This window comes from Calidris pugnax, unplaced genomic scaffold (genome assembly GCF_001431845.1).
Source record: "Calidris pugnax isolate Ruff unplaced genomic scaffold, ASM143184v1 scaffold219, whole genome shotgun sequence".
NCBI lineage: Eukaryota > Metazoa > Chordata > Aves > Charadriiformes > Scolopacidae > Calidris > Calidris pugnax.
The window spans coordinates 2,236,566-2,243,510 of NW_015094507.1; the positions used below are offsets into that span (position 1 = coordinate 2,236,566).

General features: G+C 51.5%; 1 long non-coding RNA gene across 1 annotated transcript; it reads right to left on the reverse strand.

Annotated features, from left to right (window-relative positions):
• Positions 1-2,704: 2,704 nt before the first annotated feature.
• Positions 2,705-3,854, reverse strand: LOC106901636. The gene is made up of 3 exons (XR_001414334.1): positions 3,390-3,854; positions 2,936-3,214; positions 2,705-2,843 (listed from the first exon to the last, which is right to left on the reverse strand). It is a non-coding gene; the product is annotated as an uncharacterized LOC106901636 (long non-coding RNA).
• Positions 3,855-6,945: the final 3,091 nt, after the last annotated feature.

Here is a 6,945-nt window from a genome sequence, read left to right on the forward strand (position 1 = left end):
TCTCCCCGCCCCTTTTTCCCGGCGGGCGCCTCGCGGCGGAAAGGGGGGGCGTGGCCAGCGCTTGCGCCACGCCCACTGTGCCCGGGATGTGGTGGGAGGCTGGTTGGCGGGAAAGCGCTGAGGGGAGGGGTGGGATGGCGGTTGGGCAGGGACACCTCCCACCAGAGCAGGTTGCTCCAAAGCCCCCTCCAACCTGGCCTTGAACCCCTCCAAGGATGGGGCAGCCACAGCTTCTCAGGGCAACCTGGGCCAGGATCTCACCACCCAAGGGGGTTTCAGCATCTTCCAGGAAGATGGGGCTGGACCACAAGGGAAAAAAAGGCACCAGACCCAAGTCACCAAACCCCAGTCACCGAACCCAAGTCACCAAATCCCAGTCACCAACCCCAAGTCACTGAACCCGAGTCACCGAACCCAAATCACCAACCCCTAGTCACCAACCCCAAGCCACCAAATCGAAATCACTGAACCCGAGTCACGGAACCCAAATCACAAAAACCAAATCACAAAACGCAGATCACCAAACCCAAATCACCAACCCCAAATCACCAACCCCGAGTCACCAACCCCAAATCACCAAACCCCAGTCACCGAACCCAAGTCACCAAATCCCAGTCACCAACCCCAAATCACCAACTCCAAATCACCAAACCCCAGTCACCGAACCCAAGTCACCAAATCCCAGTCACCAGCCCCAAATCACCAACCCCGAGTCACCAACCTCAAATCACCAAACCCCAATCACCGAACCCAAGTCACCAGCCCCAAATCACCAACCCCGAGTCACCAACCTCAAATCACCAAACCCCAATCACCGAACCCAAGTCACCAGCCCCAAATCACCGAACCCCAATCACCAAATCCCGGTCACCAACCCCAAGTCACCCAACCCAGATCACCAAACCCCAGTCACCAAACTCTGGTCACCAACCCCAAGCCACCAAATCGAAATCACTGAACCCAAGTCACGGAACCCAAATCACTAAAACCAAATCACCAAACCCAAATCATCAAACCCCAGTCACCAAACCCAAGTCACCAAATCCCAGTCACCAACCCCAAATCACCAAAACCCAGATCACCAAACCCAAATCACCAAACCCCAATCACCGAACCCAAATCACCAAACCCCAATCACCAACCCCGAGTCACCAAACCCAAATCACCAAACCCCAATCACCAACCCCGAGTCACCAAATCCCAGTCACCAACCCCAAATCACCAACCCCAAGTCACCAACCCCAAATCACCAAACCCCAGTCACCGAACCCAAGTCACCAAATCCCAGTCACCAACCCCAAATCACCAACCCTGAGTCACCAACACCGAGTCACCAACCCCAAGTCACCGAACCCAAGTCACCGAACCCAAATCACCAAACCCAAGTCAGGAAAACCAAATCACCAAACCCAAGCCACCAAACCTGAGTCACCAAACCCAACTTACCAAACCCCAGTCACCGAACCCAAGCCACCAAATCAAAATCACCAAACCCAAGTCACGGAACCGAGCTCACGAAAACCAAGTCACCAAACCCAAATCACCAAACCCAACGCACCGAATCCAAGCCACGAAACCCCAGTCAGGAAACCCCAGTCACCAAACCCAAGCCACCAAACCCAGATCACCAAACCCAAGTCTCCGAACCCAAGTCACCAAACCCAAATCACCAAACCCAACGCACCGAATCCAAGCCACGAAACCCCAGTCAGGAAACCCCAGTCACCAAACCCAAGCCACCAAACCCAGATCACCAAACCCAAGTCTCCGAACCCAAGTCACCAAACACAAATCACCAAACCCAAGCCACCAAACCCAAGTCACCAAAGCCAAATCACTGAGCCAAACTCGCCAAACCCAATCACAAAACCCAAGCCACCAAACCCAACTCACCAAACCCAAGTCACCGAACCCAGATATCCGAACTCAAGTCACCAAACCCAAATCAGTGGACTAAGGAGTCCACAAATAGGCTGGACAAAAGTTCTGGAATAATTTGGTGTCTCTTAGTATTATTAACTCCCTTCAGGCAATAACTTGGGTCCATCCGGTGCCTTGTTGGCACCTTCGTGGCATGTCACTCCTGATACAAGGCTGGGAGGGGGTCTCCAGACCTTTTTGGTGTGGAGAGATGAGGGGAAGGCAGGGTTTCTACATGTCCTGTCCCGTGAGCGACTTCTCCGCATGCTCAAAGTCCTTCTCTTGATTTTTCATAGGAAAAAAACCACCCCACTTAATCAAAGAGGAGCGGCTGAGGGAGCTGGGGGTGTTCAGCCTGGAGAAAAGGAGGCTGAGGGGAGACCTTCTCTCTCTCTCTACAACTCCATGGAAGGAGGGCAGTCAGTCTCTTCTCCCAAGGATCAGGCAATAGGACAAGATGAAACAGCCTCAAGTCGCACCAGGGGAGGTTTAGGATGGATATTAGGAGAAATTTCTTAACAGAAAGGGTTGTCCAGCATTGGAAGAGGCTGCCCAGGGACATGGTGGAGTTGCCACCCCTGGAGGAATGTAAAACCCATGTCGACGTGGTGGTGGAGGACATGGTTTAGTGGTGGTGTTTGTCAGTGTTAGGTTAACAGTTAGACTCGATGATCTTAAAGGTCCCTTCCAACCTTGACCATTCCATAATCCTATGAAATAAAGCCCTCGGGACAAGCCCTTACGGCAAACCATGGATGGCTCCTGTCCTTATCACCACCCAATCATCATCCTTTCACGTTAGCCCCAGGGCTTGTTCCCACTGCTGTAAGTAAGGGCAAATCAGGTGTCGGCTCACTCTGTCGGACACAGCCCATAGAAATTCTTGGCAGGGTGCTCTTCCTTTCGGGGCTGGAAGCCAAGCGCTGGAGAGAAAGGAGGAAAACAGCTCATTATGGCTGCCGCGGGATGAGAACCTTCCCCATTTTTCCCACGCACTCAAGGCTGGACCCAGTACCTTGGGGGACATCATGATGGTACGGTGGGGGCTGATGGGACCTCATGGGGACGTCATGATGGCACGGTGGGGTCTGAGGTGGGTCTGGAGGTGATAGTAACGCTTTGTGTCTGCAAGAGCTGAGCCACTGGATGGTGAGGGTCTCTGATGAACCCTAGCTGCCCCATTGAGATTGGGTAGGGATGCTAACACCAAAACGTCCTGCTCTGGGGTTGTTGGTGAAGCCAGGTGAGTGAGGAGGCTATGTCAAGAGGCACCAAGGCTGGGCTGTTGGTATTCCTATGCCAGCAAGAGAGATGCAACAGTCAGGGAAGCAAAACAGAGATGTTATGAACCCTTCAAGCATCAGGATGGGGAGGAGCAGAGGAAGGAGCCACCTCCTTGGCTGTAGCTTCTCCCCCCACCCCAGCAGACCCGCTCCAGGGGCACAGGAGGTACAGCAAGGAGCACAAACCTGAGCTCTCGTCCAGGATGGGAAATTACACAGCTGTGCTACCAAGCACCGCTCATCTTGGAGCCCTGGGTGGCCTGAACCAGCCCAAGGCTGGGCATGACACCTGCTGGGCCAACACAACTGCGTCCATGGGGTCACGGTGGCTTTATGGGTCCCACGGTGGCTAATGGGTGATTTTATCAGTCCTGGTAGCCCTTTGTCACGAACTGCAGCTTGTCCTTTCTAGTGATGAACCATCCAGGGCCCCATTTGGGCCCATTGGCTTAGTCAGGCCAGTAGAGAAACTTTGATTAGCCCTGTTGGTGACTCCTCCAGTGGGTTTGGTGAAACATCCCATGAGGATTTTGGTGACTGACTCGTAGCTGGAAGTGACAGGGAGAGAGAAGGTTACCCAGTCCTCTCTTGCTCCACCTGGCCAAGCCAAGCATGAAGAAATGTTTGACTGGCAAGTAATTAGCTCTTAAATGTTGGACCTGCAGAAAGAAAGGACATGCATTGGGGCATGGAGAACCTGGCAGTGAAAAACCAAACACGTTTGTTAAGAACAAGACTAAAAGACTAATTATAGTTTCTCCGGTTTCTTCACCAATAGACCATGGGGTTTTCCTGATAAGTCATAGTTTGCAGAAGAAGAGAGGCTGGTGGGGTCCTCTGGAGCTGGGACCTCTGGAGGTTCTTCTTCCAATCCCTGCTAGAAAAGGTTGCTCAGGGCCAAGGTTTGCACCTCCCAGGGCAGAGGTCCCACAGCCTTTCTGGGCGCCAGTGTTGGATCACCCTCATGGGGAATGTGTTTTTTCCTAATATCCAACTGGCATTTCCATCCTCCACCTTGTGCCCCTCATCCTTCCCCTGTGCAACCTCTGAGAGGAGCCTGGCTTCATCTCCATCTCCGCTTCGACATTTGCCTTTGTTGGGCTTTGTGAGGTTCCTGCCGGGCCATTTCTAGGTCTGAAACCATCTGGTCTCCACTCTGGATAGTTCCTATTCTCATTCATGCAGGAGGTACTGAAACTACTGACACCTTTTAATACAAAATCCCAGATTATGACAACAGGGAGTGCCTGCAAGTAGAGAGACACGTGCCTAAATACAGCAGTTTATGCTTCATGGAAGGAGGTGCACAGAATTTTGGTATTTAAAATAGCAAAGCTCAGTTTAATTTGAAGTAACATTAGGACCTGAATGAGAAGGGGAATATACAATATTCTCACGGAGCTGGACAGAAGCAGAGGCTTAAGGTGAAAGAGAAGGGAAATTTAAGCACAAATTCAAATGGTAAATTTGTCTATGCTAAAAACGTCCATCCCCTATCCTGACCCATCACAAAAAAAAAAAAAAATCATAATAATCTGGGCGTATACTTACCTAACAACCACTTCTTTATCCATTTCTTCCATCTGCGATACCGTATTAACCACGTGCTGTCACATTTCAAGAGGAAGAAGACAAAACCAGGCAAGGTCTTAGCTTCCTCCTAACTGTTGCCAGTTCTCATCACACGCACACGCACGCTAATCCCCAAGTTAAACAAGGAAAAGACACGCAGGGGAAAGACCTGCTTCCTGCATCATTTAACACCGTGTTTGTCTCGCAGCCCTGCCCTCCAGCCTAAGGGGGACTGTGCCCTGGGTTCCTCTGCCAGCCTGGGCTCTGCTCACCTGCCTTCCAACCAGGCATTCCCTTCCCTTCCAGAGAGGTGACCTTTTTTTTTTCCAATTCTCCACTTTTTTTTAAAATTTTTTAATTTTAAATTTTTTTTTGGCACTGTTACCCAAGGAGCGAGTTTCTGAGGGAAAGCCTCCTCAGAAGCCCACAGGCAGCAACACGGTGGAGTTTGTCCCAGAGAAGAACTGGTGCTCTTCAGCCAACGCCTAGTCCTGCAACGCTCTTCCCTGAGGAAAGGGACTTGGGGGTGCTGGTGGAGATGAGAAGCTGGACATGAGCAGGCAGTGGGCACTTGCAGCCCAGAAGGACAATCCCATCCTGGGCTGCATCAAAAGAAGTGTTGCCAGCAGGTCCAGAGAGGTGATTCTTCTGCTTTACTCTGCTCTGATGAGACCTCACCTGGAGTATTGTGTGCAGGTCTGGAGCCCTCAGTATAGGAAAGATATGGACCTGGTGGAGCGGGTCCAGAGGAGGGCTGGGGTTCAGGGGGTTGGAGCACCTCTGCTACGAGGACAGGCTGAGGGAGCTGGGGTTGTTCAGCCTGGAGAAGAGGAGGCTCTGGGGAGACCTAATAGCAGCCTTCCAGTACCTGAAGGGAGCCTACAGGAAGGCTGGAGAGAAGCTGTTTACAAAGGCCTGCAGTGACAGGACAAGGGGCAATGGCTTTAAGCTGGAGGGGAGCAGATTTAGATTGGAGATTAGGAGAGGGTTCTTCACTGTGAGGGTCGTGGAGCACTGGAACAGATTGCCCAGGGAGGTGGTTGAGGCCCCATCCCTGGAGATATTCAAGGTGAGGCTCAATTAAGCCCTGGGCAACCTGGTCTAGTTGGGGGTGTCCCTGCTGACTGTGGGGGGGTTGGACTAGATGACCTTTGGAGGTCCCTTCCGACCTGAACAATTCTATGATTCTACGAATGCTGCAAAAACAACCCAGTGTGTCCAAGTGACTTTTTTTTTTTTTTTTAACCACTTGCATTTCATTTCTTGCAATGGTTGTGCCCAGCCAGGACCTTACCTTCAGATCACCGCCCTCCTCCCCTGGCATGTGCCATGAATGCCCACCACTGCTGGGGTAAGGAACCAAATACCACCCCTTCTCAAGCATAAAATAAATTCTCCAGCCCACCTGGTCTTTTTTGGGCCCCCGTGGTTTGACTGAAGGAAGCGTATCCCGTAGCGGTGGTGGTACTGCCAAGCACCCAGGGGATGGAGCAGCTCAACAGGCTGGTGGCTCCAGTGTCCCTTTGGGTCCCCAGTGTCCCTTTGGGTGCTTATATTTAAGGAAATGTAGGAGGCAGGCAATAAATTCCAGCTGCTAACCCACTTCAAGTAATAGCATTGTTATCGTTGACTTCCTGCTTTCATTTTGCTTTAATTGCAGATCTGCTCATTTTGGGTGCGTTCTCTGAAAAGGAAGCCTACAACAGAAAGGAGAAGATCCCGTTTACAGCTACAAATGAGCATGTTTCTCATCTCTCCCCTGTCTTGCATTTTTAGCCAAGTTGTACGTCGCCGCGCTAGCTCCTCGGAGCCCCTGGGACACGTTCACAAGAATTTTTTGTGGTGGGACACTGACTCCCCACAGAGCTTTCCCCGCTCTTTTCCCCCCTTCTCTGGTGGAAACCAGGGGATTTCATCCTTCTGGTTCTCACCTGTTCTACAGCAGACTTCCCTGCTCTGTTTCCACTGAAACAATCCTGTTTCACAGACTCTCCCCAGAGAGAGCGCTTAGTAAATCCTTTTAATTAAGGCCATGTTTGCGTCCCTTAGTTACGGAGGAACAAAAGATTTCAGCTGGAACACCGGCCAAAATGTTTTCTTCACGGTACTAAGTAGTCACGGAGAAGCCAGATGAAGAGTTGGCAAACTACTTCTTTCTAGTGCCCACATT